Here is a 16,065-nt window from a genome sequence, read left to right on the forward strand (position 1 = left end):
ACCAACTGCTTTCCTCTTATATCCATTGTTGGTTTCAGTTACAAACTGATTTGTATGCCATTTTACCATACAGGTGATGCACTTTAAAGAGATCTAATAGTAATTGTGGTACCACGTAGAACTGTATATTTACCATTATAGATAACCGAGTACAAAGTGAGTTATCGTGATATTGTGCATAACCTTGAATATTAATTATATAAAGACTGTGTTAACTAATACAGTGTGTGGTTCCTTTGTGGGTGCTTGGGGACTACACTGTACTTAAGAACCAGCCCACTTCTCCTCCTGAGAAGCTAGGACTTGATTGCTCAACCATGCATCAATAATAGAGAATCTTGGCTGGGGTCCTCTGTGCTGATCCTCTACCATATACAGAGCGGAAGTACAGACACCCCCCTCTGGTCTTTACATCTGGTGGCAGTGGTGGGATGCTTATGGTTTTAAGAATCAGTGTATAACTGTGCCACTTACAAGGATATCTGCACTTTTTTTAAATTGAGGTTTAGTTGTGTACAAGATAACGCCATTATAAGCAATGGAATCTATTGCGAATGGTAAATTGACTCCGACAAGCTTAGAGGCTCTCCAGGATGCTTGTGAAGCCAAGGAGTTAGACTTTATGGATAGGTCTAGGGCTGAGCTGATAGCTACCCTGGTGGACTGCCAGACTGATGGTGAAACTCTTAAAGGGGGGGATGCAACCAATGAGGACTCTGCCCCGAGGGTTGTCACTAAATCTGTTTCTGGGAATGCCACCATTCCTGCTGACTCTGTTCCAAACCCCAGCAATTCTGTGGAATTTGAGTTATTAAGGATAAAATTGGCCTTTGAATACCGCAAGTTGGAAATAGAAGCTGAGTTTAAGAAAGAGGAGCAGGCACAGCAAGTGGAACTCAAGAATAGGGATCTTGAACTCAAATACAAGGACACTGAATGTCAGCGAATCCAGCTAGAGAAAGCTAAACCAGTTGAGAGTGTCAGGTCCCCAGCAACCAAGTTTATGAAAGATTTGGTTGGTGTGTATGCAATGGTCCTGATATCCTCCAATGGATTGAAGCGTTTGAGATGGCTTGTGCAATTCATGATGTTGATAAGAGAGATTGGGCTAAGTGTTTGTTAAGCAGAGTGCCTCAAACTGTATATGGCTGTATTCTGAAACTAGGTGTGGAAGAAAGGAGTCAGTATGAGTACAGGAAGTCTGCTTTGATTGCCAAGTTTGGCAAGACACCTACCCAATACCTTAAAAGGTTCAGGGATTTTAAGAAACAAGAGAATGTGTCTTGGATTGACTGGGTGAGTGCTGCGCACATGAACATGATGGATTAATGGTTACAAAGTGAAAACGTTTGTTGAATTGTCCAACCTTTTGTTTTTTGAGCATTTTTTCAGAAGCCTGTTCACCAGAGCTGCATCAGTATGTTGCTGACTAGAACGTTTTGGAACCCTTTAAGCTGGCTAGGTTGGCTGAAAAGTGGGTTTCCCACCAGGTGTTCCCTAAGGACTCCAATGGGAAGGACAGGGACAAAGAAAAGGGGACCTCTCAGAAAGCTGAGGAGTGCCAGGAGCAATCACAGTCGGGTAAACCAAAACCTTCCTCCCCTAAGACCTAAAAATCTAGTGGAGATAAGTCTGCTGTGGGTGTGAGTAAGAGTAGTGGTCCGTCTGCGGAAAAGCAGGGTCCCAGTGGTTCCAGTACCGTACCCCGCACTCCCGGCACTTGTTGGGATTCTGGGGCTCTGGATCACCGAAGGGGTGACACCAAGTGTAAGGGTAAGGCACTTGTAGGCCAGGTTGTCAGCCTGACCTACCCCTACTCTGTACCTGAGGTGGAGGCCAGTGTCCTCCCCTCCTCTACCAAGATCACATTCGGTGCCCCGTAGAGAGTTAGTGTCACTTGGGGCCTGAGACCAGTACGCAGAAGTACTGGCAACTATCCCACAGAACACTCATAGATTTTTGAGAAGTGTCCTCTTGAATGGCCAGCCTTCTACTGGTTTGAGAGACACTGGGGCAAGCATGAAAGTGGTGGACAGTACCCTGCTCAAGCAAGAGGGCTATGTAGGTGCTCCTCTGAGAAACACCAGGTTAGCTGGTGGGCCTCCCATAATATCGCCTGTAGCCTTAGTCAACATTACAATTGGAGACAAGACAGCAAAGCTTCTGGTCCTGGTTCTGGACAACGTGCCTGCAAAAATATTGTTAGGAAACGATTTGGTCGAGTTGGGGATGATCATGGATGGTCTATCCATGGCTGCTGTGGCAGTCTCCCGATCTCAGATCACACAGGATCCGGCTGCGAGCCCGGTATCCTCGCTGATGGGGAAACCCAAGCCATGAAAGAAACGGAAGAGTAAGAGGAGGGAGCTCCTTCTCTTCCTGCTGTTCCTGCAGCACCCATTGGGATCCAGACTCCGGACGTATGGGTCCAGTGGTGAACCCAGTCTCAACTCCTGTGGGAGATGAGCCAGAAGACTTTCCTCTGGGAGAGGTACTCAACCCGGAGGACCACCCCGACCTTCAATGCTTGTTAGCTGAAGTGGGACCCTCCTGGGTGGACTTCTGTAAGGGTCAGAGCGAGTGCCACTCCCTCGAGGGTCTGAGAAAACAGGCCCTGTCCCAGGCACAAGGAGAAGTGCCAAGGACATTGCAGATCTATAAGGAGGGTGAGCTCCTTGTTAGTGAGCCCACTAAGCCTGAACCTGGTGCCCTCAAGAGGTTGGTGGTACCCCAGGTTCACAGGCCCTTCCTGCTGCAGTTGGCACATGAGGTGCCCTTAGCTGGTCATCTTGGTACCAAGAAGACTAAGCAGAGACTCTCTCTGGCCATTTCTACTGGCCCTTGATGGGAGTAGAAGTTGAGTCCCACTGCAGGACCTGCCCAACTTGTCAGTTGTCTGGCAAGACTGGAGGCATTGTCGTTGCCCCACTGCAGCCGGTGCCAGTGGTTGGCACATCGTTTGAGAGGGTGGGCATCGGCATTGTCGGTCCCTTTTACCCTTCCACTTCAGGTGGACATCGGTTCATAATGGTCTTGGTTGATCATTCCACCAGGTGCCCTGAGGCTATACCCCTTCGGACTGTTACTGCCAAGGTGGTTGCCAGGGCTCTCCTGGGCATTTTCACCCATGTTGGATTCCCTAAGGAAGTTGTCTCTGACAGATGATCCATCTTCATGTCTAGTTACACGAAAACCATGTGGAAAGAATGTGGGGTAACCTACAAGTTCTCCACCTCTTACCATCCCCAGACCAATGGTCTATTTGAGATATTTAATAAAACGCTCACGGGCATGCTAGGAGCTTTGGAACAGCCCCTAAGGAGGAAATGGGATCTCCTCCTGCCATGCCTGCTGTTTGCTTACAGAGAGATACCTCAAGAGGGTGTTGGTTTCAGCCCCTTTGAGTTACTCTTTGGACCTCCCGTGAGAGGGCCCCTTTCCTTGATCAGAGAAGGTTTGGAGGCCACCCCTCCAGGTAGGTCCTTCCAAGCAAGTGGGGGACTATGTGTTAGGCCTCAGACGGAAGATGACACAGATGATGGGTCAGGCGACAGCAAATTTCAAGGCTAGCCAGGAATTGAATAAGTACTAACATGACCTTAAAGCATCGCAAGTGGATTGGACTCCGGGACAGGAGGTCCTCGTGATGGAGCCTACAAAGCCTCGAGCTTTGGCATATAAAAAGACTGACCCTTCCGGATAATCTCCAAGATGGGCGAGGTCAATTAACTGGTTGACATGGGAGTCTCTGGAGTAGCCTATCAAGTGTTCTGTGTTAACAGGCTCAAGTCTTTCCACAGTGAGCCGAAGTCTCATGTCTCTTGCTAACTTCTGAGCAAGAAGAGAATGAGAGTGAACCCCTTCCCGATTTGCTGCATAGTAATCCTCAGGATGGCTCAGTGGAGGGAGTGCATCTCTCTCCAGATCTGACGACAGAGCAGCAGAGGGCCTGCAGGGCTTTGCTCCGGTAGTATGCCTCTCTGTTTTCACTGACACCAGGCCTTACAAAGTGGTGTAGGCACGAGATTGACACTGGTGACAGTGTGCATGTCAAAAGCAGGTGCTACCATATGTCAGATACTGTTAAGAACCACATCCAGGCTGAGGTCCCCAGGATGTTGGATCTGGGTGTTATTGAACCCTCAACCAGTACCTGGTCCAGTCCTGTAGTCCTTGTCCCCAAGGCAACTTCCCAGGCAGGTACCAAGGATTGGAGGTTCTGTGTGGACTACCGAGGAGCCAATGCCGTCACCAAAACTGACAAGCACTCATTGCACAGGGCTGATGAGCTTGTGGACACCATAGGTGCTGCCAAATTTGTGAGCACCTTTGGAAAATACCTCTGACGGACAATGCCAAGGAAAAGACGGTATTCTCAACACCTGAGGGTCATGCTTTTTGGGTTGAAGAATGCCCCTACCACCTTCCAGAGATTGGTCAATCATGCACTCAGTGGGCTGGAGGCCTTTTGTGTGGCCTACTTAGACAACATTGCCGTCTACAGTTCCACCTGGGAAGAGCATTTAACACATCTGCATAAGGTGTTGCAGGTCTTGAAAAGGGCTAACCTCACTATCAAGGCAACCAAGTGCCAAATAGCTCAGGGGAAAGTCACTTATCTTGGTCATGAGGTAGGAGGGGGTCAAATCCAACCTCTCCCCAGTAAAGTACAGGATGTACATGACTGGGAGACTCCCACTACTAAAACCAGGTGAGAGCCTTTTTGGGCCTAACTGCGTATTATCGCAATTTCATAGCAGACTATGGAACCATAGCTGCACCACTGACAGCTCGGACTTCACCCAAACAACCTAGGAAGGTTAATTGGACTGAAGATTGTCAGAGGGCCTTTAATGGCTTGTAATAAAGTCTGTGTAGGGCACCCGTGTTGTGTGCACCTAATTACAGCATAAATGATAGGGCCAGCTGGTGGCAAGTGCAAGGAAAGTGCAGTAAAGGTTAGTAGAATACAAGATAAATAATACGGACAGCTGGTGGCAAGTGCAATGTAAGTGCCGGGAGAAGGGGCTGTGGATACAGAGACAGTCCCGTGGTGCAGGTAGGCAGTGCAAGGGAAGCGTGGCTGGGCCAAGGACCGAGATCGGTGAGTGGTCCAGTAGCAGATTCGGTGCAGGTTCAGTGGTTTTAGCAGGGGAGAGAGGGAGAGAAAGCGGAGGCAAAGAGGAAGGTTTTGAGGTTTTGAGGTGCTTCCGGAACCGGAGATGGTTCTCCTCAACTTTCAGGGAGGCAGGAAGGCTGTTCCAGAGGGAAGCCCCTGCTGCGGCGAGAGATTTACCCCCAGCTCGCTGCTTGGAGAAGCAGCTGACCCTTAGGTAGTTGGAGGTGGATGAGCGAAGAGCTCGAGAAGGAAGATATTTAGGAAGAGAGAGTTGAAGTTATTTTGGCCCAAGGCCCCAGAAGGCCTTGTGGACAATACAGAGGGTTTTGAACTTAATCTGGAAGCCAGTGCAGTGATTTCAATCCTGGAGAGATACGGTCCTTGGGCTTGAGGCCAAGGACAAGTCTCGCAGTCCTGTTCTGGATGAGTTGCAAAGGGCGAAGAGATGGGGCAGGAAGATTTAGATAGAGGCTGTTAGAGTAGTCCAGCTTTGAGAGAACCAGGGCTCTGGAGACAGTGAGCTTCTGGGGGAAGGAGAGGAAAGGAAGGATCACTCTGATGAGGTGTAGCTGGTAGTGTGACTTCTTTGAGACGTAAGATATGTGTGGAGAGAAAGAGAGTGTGGAATCGAAGATGACCCCAAGGTTTTTTGGCTTGCAGGTAGGCGCAGGAAGAGGGCCAATGGAGGCCGGCCAGAGAGCTGAAGGGAAGAGGGAGTGGGTGTGCCGATGAGTAGAATCTCAGTCTTACTGGCATTAAAGCAAAGGTCGTTGGTGGCACACCATTCCTGGATAGCAGAGAGACATTCAGAGATGAGGGAAGGGGAAGAGGAGGCCGAGGGTAGCCTGAAAATGAGCTGGGTATCATCCGCATAGCACTGAAAGTAGGGACAGAGAGCGGCGATGCAGTGAGCAAGAAGTGCCAGATATTGGTTGAACAGCCAGGGGGAGGGGTTAGAACCCTGGGGGACACCACAGGTAGAGAAAAAGATGTCAGAGAGGAAGGAACCCAGTTGGACCTGGGAGGGTCGATTGGAGAGGAAGGAGGTCAGCCACGCCAGAGCCTGACCAGTGATATCCAGATTATCACGAGACGTTTGAGCAGGATTATGTGGTTGACAGTGTCAAAGGCAGAAGAGAGGTCGAGCAAAATGAGAACACAAGGGGTGTTGATGCTGCTCTGATGCTCTTTTCCTCTATTCTCCCTCACACTGCCTTCATCAGTAAGACACTATCGTGCTCATCCATATTCACATTGTGCTTCATCTGAAAAGAGCATTATTCCTGAATGGCTGGTTGTATCAGCCAAATCTGGGAAAATCAACAAACGTTTTTCTTCAGCTGCCCAAATAAAATGCTTGACTTTTGCTACAAGATGTCAAAAATCACTGCATGAAAAGAAATTCTAGCTTTCTGTGCACATGTCAATTTCAGGAGACCTTTGCCTTGTACAAACTGTTGTGTAAAATAAGTTGGCTACAGCTACAGTACAATATTGGGAAGTAGATTGAAGAGAAATCCCAGCAACATTCACCACTTGTCAAAATGGGCTTTTGCAAACCAGAAAAAAATGCCTGTTTTAAAAGAACCATGTTGAATAAAAAATGTGTCCTTGACTAGCAATGTAAAGGGGTTTTGCTGGGGAACATACATGGGATGTTTTATTCAACAGGCTTGTTTTTGATCCAAAACCAAATAAAGAAAATAAATAATTAAAATATATTGGCTGGATTTTGCAAGCTCCAGAACAGGTTTTTCATGTTGGCAAAGCTAAGGGATCCGCCAAAAGGGAACCACCATTAACTTTCAGGAGTCTTGGCTGATAATAATGAGTTTGAAAAACGTTGACTGACCAAGAAAAAGAAAGTTCACATACTCATCAGACTTTCGTCTGGGCAGAGGCCTCTTACAATAGAAATTCTGGGACACGAAGATGTGAAAAAGGAAATCACACCTCCCTGTGACTTCTAAAAGAATTTTCAAAAAATAACTCCAGAACAACCCTGGACTTAGGGGGGTAGCCTGGACATGCATGACCATATGTGTAGTACACTGGTGACCATTTGGTCTAAACAGCTATTTTATGAAGACATTTTTCATACTTTTATCTTTGCAACAGGACTGTGCAGGAATGTACAAAGTTAACATCTGTAATGTAAATTCCTGGGGTTTAATTTAAGACATTATAGCAGTCACTGCCATATAGTAAACATAAATGGCAAATAATTGGGTATTCAAGGAAATTGTACATAATGCCAATGTGAAACTCAATACTGACTTGCCTAATGATAATCCATACACGTGTAAAATTATAGAATTGTAGGCCGAATATTTCACACTAAAATGAACAACAATTATTAGAAGTGTGAAACAATGTCTTACAGACTGCAGAGTTAGACTGGCACGTACTGCATAAACTATGTAAACCTGCTTATCTAATTTGTTAAGATTCCACAATTGTACACATGTGTCATTTATGTCAAAAATGGATATTAGCTAAAGTAACTGTGAGAGGTTGTGGACATTGTAAAACTCACATCATAAATCTGACATCATGCTCTTGAAAACCAACCATTGGATAGGAAGACGGTAACTATCAGCCCTGACCAATCCAGTAGTTTAGAGGCTTGCTTAGCTAAGCGTGCCCTACCATATAATTCTATGATGTCACCATGCTTTATAAAAAGGGTGGCTGACAGAACTCTAGACACTCTTTCCTGAATTTCTTGTGCCTGTGTTCCTGATCTTCTACATTCATCTTATCAGATTCTAGATCCCACTGCCAAGCCAAGGCATAGCTGATTCCAGATCCCACTGCCAAGCCAAAGCATAGCTGATTCCAGATCCCACTGCAAAGCCAAAGAATAGCTGATAATATCCCCAGCAAGGCCTCAATTCTGAAATTCCACAAGAAAATCCCACTAACAAAAGGTAAAAGCTGTGGTATTCTTTTCGGCAGTATCCTGAGACCAGCCTGGCTTTTTGCCCACTAACTGTATTCCCGCTGCAACCCCGCCATCCAGCTGTCCTGATTATCCGGTGACCAGACAGGCCCAGCTGTTGTTCTGTGAGGAGAGTCTGCTGCTACCTGCTGACCTGAGCCCTGGAGTCCAGAACCCAGTTGACCGTTCCTAATCACAAATTTAAGAGCGGACTGTGAGTATCCCCCATCCCATAACACATAGTGTACCCCATCTTGACTTTTGTCTTTGTTCCACTCTCTAAGCACCCCAATCCATAACTTGATAACTTGTATAGACTGTTCTAATTCTCTGTGCACCCTGTTCTTGTTTCTTAGTGTTAGTGCCACTCTTTTATTCACCTCACCCTGTAACTCATTAGTGATTTTTGGCTTAATTTAAAAGAATCCCACATAGATCAGCCCACGGCAGGAAAAGGTTGACTTTGCAAATCAATATTTGAATGTACTGTGGCTTTCTTGAACAACATAGTCTAAACAATTTAGTTTAAGTCAAATTTGCCTTTCAGTTTTAAAACCGATTTTCTCTTTTTCACTGCTGTATTTTCCTAAAAAATGAACTTTATTCTACCTTCCAAATTTCTCTCAATTCTTGACCAATAGCCCGCCTTTCACCCCTACATTGTCCTTGGGCTGTGCATCTATCCACCTGCCCAGAAACCACATTCTAATTCAGTGTGTTTCACCTTTTAAAAAAAAATGTTTTTACATTTAAAACTGCAAACTAGAACAAATTCAACTTTTCCACGTGTAAATCTGACTGCACTGTGTTTTCAACCATGCTTTATAAACTGTATCCTTTTGTGACACCTTAACTTATTGCTGCTAGTTATGTAACATCCCTGATACTGTGATAAAACATATGCATAGCATTATTTAAACACACATATAATTATTTATTTTTCAAAATCCGAGTGTCATTTTAGGCCTTTGCAAAGGGTCTGGGAAGGTCGGATTTTTATTTTGTTTGATGCCCCTCATCCCTGACTATCTGCTGCTTCTTTCTATCTGCTCAGAATTTGATTATTGGTGGGTTGAGGGAACATTTCAGGGGGAAACCTTAACTTGGGTACTATCTTTTCTAATTCAAAAAGTGCTCATATTCACTTGTGCTTTGGATAAGTTCTACTAGAAGTTTAACCACGTGCATTTCCTACATTTTCATTATCATTATCACCCCATTGGTGATTGCTGCCCAATATTAAACATGTGTGTGACTTTTGTGAATTTTAAAATAAATAAATATTGTATTTTCACCAACCGGCCTGGTTCATGGTCCATTGTGACCCAGGTAATTTGTAAAAGGGGGTGTGACAGGTCGGGTATCAGCTCAATTTGAATTAATTGACATTTTTAAAGATAAAGCATTCCTATCCTATTGAGTGCCACATCCCAGGATAAGACCAAGTGTCCTGGTCCGGTGTGTGCCACTGATTGGAATCCTTAATATATGTTAGTGAGTCAAAACATGGAGAGCTAATGGTATTCATGGTTAAATAATACCCTTTTGTGCTTATACACTTGGACTAATTCTTCCTGCACTGAAGGGGCAGTGAGTGGGGTGAGGGGGGTGGGGGAGACACTCATTGAGTAAATGTGTGTATATTCGATGAGTGTTCTATTTTTTCGCTTTTCGTGTGTGCATTTCATAAATTGACCAGAAAAATTGTTGACTGTTAAGTGAGTATAAAACAGGGCTGATGTAATGATTGTTCAGCATATTATGGCATGCACATGTGTGGGGTAGAGCTTCTGGACCTGGTATGAAAAATGTTTGCATTATGTAGCAATGATCACTGTGTGCACATATGGGAATTGAGAGCTCTGCTTTCAGCCAAGTTCTGTGCCCAGCTGATAAAGACACATTCACCGTTCACATTTAGAAGGAAATCCTACCTCCCACTGAGGGCAGATATTTAATGAGGGCAAATTCCTTGTCCCCAGCCATCCCCTAGGAAAACAGGGCCATCCTACTGACCTGGATGTACAGGTTACCATGCCACAAGACAGCCCTCTAGCACCTACATGGAAGAGGGGTGCATGAAAATCAAATATTAATGTTATCTTTTACTCAGTATCCATTTTTAATATTTGCACCTCCCTGGTAGCAAACTTCCTGGAATTATGAGCCCACAAATGTCTCATAGTAACTGTCAATGAGGAACTTTAGCAGTTACTTGTGTATCCCCACCTAGCAAAACTAGGACTAAATTAATTGTGAAATAGATTAATCTGGTCTAACTCTCAAATTGAACCATTTATCAAAAATATGCAGTGACTTTTTCAAGACCATGTGAACTGATATGATGTGTGATCTTGGGAAGCTCTCACTCATGTAATAATTCTGAACGTGCGTTAAGACACATTGCCCCTCATGAGTTATACGCTAAGAACATCTCCTCATATACCCACTTATAATATAGATCTTATAATACAAACATGTAATTGAGAGAAAACATTAGACATATAGAAAGATTTACCACAAATAGAGTTACATGTTTAGAAAGGACATTTATCTTAGTCGAGCAATATAAAAACGGAGTCAGAAAACGTAACTAAGAGACAAATAATTTAAAAAATAGTCTGCAAAAAAATATCTACCTTCTTTTGGATGTTGATTGATTTGGTTCTATGGTATTAGATCGACTGGTTTTTTCCATGCGTTTTTTGCAGAAACTTTTCAGCTAAAAAAACGAATTGATTTAAAAATATATATATTTGGAAGATCCTCCCAAATCCCCTTTCCCTATTATATAGCCCCTATTCCCCACACCCACCTTCCACTTATATCCCCTTACCAACCCAACCACCTTATTTTTCAATGAGTTTTTCGGCCAAATGTTTTCGGCAAGAAGCTCAATGAAAAGAAGTGTGGCGATGTAATAATATCTTACCATTCATTCTACTGAAACAGGAACCAATCAGCCCTTATAGATACTAAAGCTGATTTCCTGCTATAATGTCTAGTCGAAGATGTTGCTGGATGTCTGCTCTTTGGATGGCTACTAGGATTGGAAGCATTTTCCATCCTGGGAAAATGCCTTCTAGAGTTCAGATGTGGGACAAATAATCAGAAATGCAAAAACATCTTTAGCGACTGGACCAGATGGACTCTCCAATTTCCTTTTAACAGATAATACGTCATTGTGGGCTGAAATGTTGTACTCTCTATTTAAAGTCATATTGGTGTCCAATACAATTCCGTTATAGTGGCATACATCACACAGTATACCAATTTACAAGAAGGGAGACATGTTAAATCCCATTCCCTTCCAGACCTACACAGCAAAATACTGGCAGCCTTAGTCTTGAAAGGGCTAAACAGTTGGACTAGAGAGGTCAGTATAATGAAGCTGCCTAAAACAGGCATTAGATGTGGGATGGGAATCACCCTAAATGTACTTGCAACGCCCTTCCTTTCATCTACGGGTACTAAGAGAGGAAATCTGCTAGTATATCTTGCCTGCCTCGATTTCAGTGCACAATTCGACACTGTCAGAAGACCTCTTCTATAGCAGAAGTTAAACAACTGGGGCATTCCTCTTGGACCTATAATGAATGATGTTTAATGATGCAACTTCGATAAAGGTGAGGTTGAAAAGGGTGTTTATCAAGATGAAATCTAACAACCCTCAGTCTTGGGCCCTGACCTGGGTGACGCGTTGGACCAAAACAATTATTTTTAATGAAATCTGGTAATTCACGAATATCTTGTCTCTGCAGATGATATCATTAATTTTAATGCCACCCCTTTGGGTCTGTATAATGAATTAAATGTCGTTCAAAAATAACTAGGGAAAGCAACTTTAAAATAAACGTGGCAAAATTGAAAACACTAGTATTTATTTTTCAAAACAAAGCTAAATATAACAGCGTGGTTCTTGTGGGTTGGGGGGTATACAGCTGGAACAAGTAACATTGCTGTCAGGTTTCCGGTTTTTATTTTAGGGGAAAGTCCAATATGTAGTGATTTTGGGAGCTCAATAGCAGTACCAGTGAGAGCTCAATAGCAGTACCAGTGATCCGTTGAGAACATAGATGAGGATCATTGTAATTGTAATTGTAATTGTTTATTTGTAAAGCGCTTATACACAAGTGAAATTCTTCAAAGCGCTTCAAAGTGGGTAGGGAACAAGGGAATACAGTAGTTATTCTTAGGCCTTGAGGTTTCCAAATGATCTAACACAATTAACTACCACACTAGGCCTGAGGCATTTCTACTAGTGCAAGGCAGAAGGAAAAAGCATACAATCAATATGCTTCTGTACTAGGCCTAGTGACTTGTCAGATAGTACAAGTTCATGACAAGGAGTGTGAGAGAAGGAGGGGGAGAAAGGACATACAGAACGATAAACTACCTTACTAGGCCTGGTGACATTCAGATTGATTGATGATAGGCCATCATCAATAATGTGCTTATGTATACGTGTTTCAAGCCCAACCAAGCTAGGGAGGGCAGACAAAGGGAGGACAGGACACAAAATCTTGCTAGGCCTAGTTCATTCAAGGTCGTGCAAGTGTGCAGACAAGAAGTGCAGGGGAGGCAGAGGGGGATCAAGTGCACCCAGTCAATCAGGGGCTTGGATTAAGTGCAGAGAGGTTCCCCCTCACATGGAACGTATTCTGAGTACAGAAGTGTGAGCCAGCGTGCAGAGTGTAGGACTGGCGGGGTAGCCTGGAACCTGTGAGGCTCTGGAGGAGCACCACATGACCAGTCAGTGAAACTGAGCAGAGTTGGGGAGTGTAAAGGAGGAGGGAAGCAGGAGAGAGGAGAAAGGAGGTCAGCAGGGGAGAGAGAAAGAGGAAGAAAAGAGGAAGGCATTGAGGAGTATACAGAACTTGAGGAGATCCGCTCAAGACGGAGAGAGGCAGGGAGGTTGTTGCAGAGGGAGGTACCTGCAGAGGATGAAGTTGTACCCCAAAATCTCTGTTTGGAGAAATGGCTCACCCGCAAAGAGTTGAAGGAAGACGTGCGGTGGGCTCGAGATGGAGAGTGTTTAGGCAGAGAGTGTTTTAGGTAGTGCAGGCCCTGGCCCCAGAATGCCTTGTGGACTATGCTTAGGGACTTAAACTTGATACTTGCAGCCACTGGGAGCCACTGGGAAACAGTGGAGGGATTTCAGCACCATAGAGATGGGGTCCCTGGACTTGAGGCCAATGATAAGTCTTGCAGTTCTGTTCTAGATAAGTTGAAGAGGTCGGAGAGTAGAAGTAGGAAGATTTAGAAAGAGACTGTTACAGTAGGCCAGTCTAGAGAGAATCAGGGCTCTGGAGATGGTGAGCCTCTGCGGGGAAGTGAGAAAAGTTAGACTACCTCTCAGGCAATGCAGCTGGTATTGGTGTTGTAAAGTGCGTGTCACTGTATGGAAGAGCTGGTAATGTCATGTGGAATGTTTGGTGTTGAATGATGTATGAGTATTCCAGACAAGGTCAGCTAATCCTGGGTGATGGGATCCAGTGGTTCTGTTCAAGCTATCTTACTGTAACCTGTAATAAAGATGTCTGAAGAAACTTAAAAGGACTACAGAAGGTGCTTTTTAACACTGGCGATGAGGATGGGATGCAGTTAAGTAAGGAGTGCAGTGAAGTAAGAAGTGAAGTATAGGGATAGTGTCCCATTTGAGGTGCAGTGATAGCGTCCCATTGGAATAGGGATAGCGTCCTGTCGGAGTAGGGATAACGTCCCATTTTAGAAGGGATAGCGTCCCATGTGAGTAGGGATAGCCTCCCATCGGAGTAGGGATAGCGTCCCGCAGTAGAGTAGGGATAGCGACCCTCAGTAGAGTAGGGATACCGTCCCGTCTGAGTAGGGATAGCATCCCATTTGAAGTAAGGATAGTGGCCCTCATTACGACCCTGGTGATAAGTGAAAAATCCTTTCCGGTAAAGGATTACCGGCATCGCTTACCGCTAGGTCCGATTATGACCCGAGAAGGTGCAATTAGCGGCACCGTAGTTAACGGTGCCGCTAACAGCACCAAGCGCGCGGGAACGCGACCTCCCATGCCGTAAATACCGGCATGGCGCAAAGTGGGGAATATCACGAGTCAAGCGGACATGCTCTTAACGCCCTTGTGAAGGCTGTAAAGTACCTTACCGCCATGGTGCTAATACCGCCATCGCGGACCAACCGTAAATGGCCATGTGCAGTGTTCCAAGCTGCCACAGGTGCACACAATCAGCACAGGTGGAGGCAATACAGATTGGCCAAGTACAAAAGGAGCACACCCCACCCCTTCCCACACCCAGTCACACTCCACAATGATTCCAATACGACTAGCAATGTTGGGGCTGGAGGACCTGATTGCAATGGAAGTGCTACAGCAAACAACAACAACTACAACAACAGGCAGCACAGAGGAGATGCAGGAGGAGAAGGAGGGCAAGGCAAGGCCAGCAAGCCCCACCAGCACAGCCAGTGCCACCACGCAGGCAGCCCCCAATCCCACGCATCAGAGCCAGTCCATTCAACCTCACCACTGAGCAGATCCACACCCTGTACCGTTTGGACCGGGACACCATCACCACCATCGTGGACATGATACACAACAACATCGTCAGCATGATTGAAATACCCACCGCCACCCCCCCCCCCCCTACTGAAGGTAGTGTCCGTGCTCCACTTCCTGGCCACAGGCACCTACTAGCACACAGTGGGGCACTTGCATGGCATTTCACAACCATTATTCTCACGTACGCTGAACCAAGTGCTCAATGCCCTCCTCAAGCACACAGACGACCACATTTCATTACCACGGTCTGCCCAGGAGATCGCAAACACCAAAGTGGGTTTCCATGTGGTCCCACATGCCATGGAGGTAGCGTACCGCAACTGTAAGCTATTCAACTCAATCAACGTACAAATGGTATGTGACTCAAACAAGATCATCACACATTGTTGTTACCGATTCCCCGGATCAACCCATTATTCAATGGTCCTGCGTAACTCCACAATGCCACGCTACCTGGAGCGACATGCAGGGCCGAGATCCAGGCTACTCAGTGAGTCTCAAGTCATGGCCATTGAAATGTGAAGTGGGTAGGTGATTGACATACCAATGCATACTTTACCTGGCTGACATGGGGGTGGAGAGAGATGCATACTTTAGCTGGCTGACATGGCGGGGGAGAGATGCATACTTCACCTGGCTGACATGGGGGGGGGTGCATACTTTACCTGGCTGACATGGGGGGGGAGAGATGCATACTTCACCTGGCTAGCATGGGAGGGGGGAGAGAGATGCATACTTCACCTGGCTGCGAGTACCAGAGGTTATGGAGCCAGCTCATATCCTAAAGCAGCCCAGACGTTAGCTGACACCTGACCACATAATGCCAGATGTAAGCAGCCCTACCATGTGAATGAAGATGTGTTCCAACCATGACACAACCATCTGCATGTGCACTGTACCAAATCAGACCGCATCCACCTCAATGAAATGCACCTACCCCAATGACTTCAGCCAATAAACGGCACCAAACACCATCAACTGAAATGCCAGTCCCCCATAACTGCGCACAAAGGAGTCACATGACGGACATAAACATCAATACACCACTACACTGACACAGAGGCCCAAAAAAATCGAATAACAACATTTGTAGTGCTCAGTGAGGTCATCATGAGGCTGACAGCAATGGTGCCATGATGAGAGCATTGAAATCACATGGACATCGGCCAGATCACCTAAACAACCGCCATGTACTAACACAGTGGATGGGCACTCATAAGGTACTGGACCCCCCTGCATACACTGGTTGATGGCATGCAAAACAGTCCATAAGAGGAATACACATATAGCGGTCACATCGTTTGACTCCATTCGTGCATGGAAATGGGGTTCAAAGTAAGAGATGAATGCATGCCATGGTGTCACGACATGATTTGAAATCTGATGTCATGACTGACACATACAGTGTTGCCCACATACAGGTGATGCAGGCTATCCCTTGAAGAGGTGGCTCCT

This window comes from Ambystoma mexicanum, chromosome 3q (assembly GCF_040938575.1).
Source record: "Ambystoma mexicanum isolate Mex_15411 chromosome 3q, UKY_AmexF1_1, whole genome shotgun sequence".
Taxonomy (NCBI): Eukaryota; Metazoa; Chordata; class Amphibia; order Caudata; family Ambystomatidae; genus Ambystoma; species Ambystoma mexicanum.